This window comes from the organism of the source record quoted next, unplaced genomic scaffold (genome assembly GCF_019419815.1).
Source record: "Pyrus x bretschneideri cultivar Hongxiangsu unplaced genomic scaffold, Pyrus_bretschneideri_v1 Contig12, whole genome shotgun sequence".
Taxonomy (NCBI): Eukaryota; Viridiplantae; Streptophyta; class Magnoliopsida; order Rosales; family Rosaceae; genus Pyrus; species Pyrus x bretschneideri.
In genome coordinates this window covers 4542299-4542500 of record NW_025999413.1, presented here as the reverse complement: position 1 = coordinate 4542500, position 202 = coordinate 4542299, and positions in this window count along the sequence as shown.

Below are 202 nucleotides of genomic sequence, written 5' to 3'. Positions count from 1 at the left end.
CTTGATCATAACCGGTGATGATGAGGCAGAAATTCTTCGGACGAAGGAGAATTTATCAGTCCGTTTCCAGATGAAGGAACTTGGCCAACTCAAGCACTTCCTTGGTCTAGAGATTGATCGCACACAAGAAGGAATATTTCTCTGTCAACAAAAATATTCCAAAGATTTATTGAAGAAATTTGGAATGCTCGAATGCAAGCCA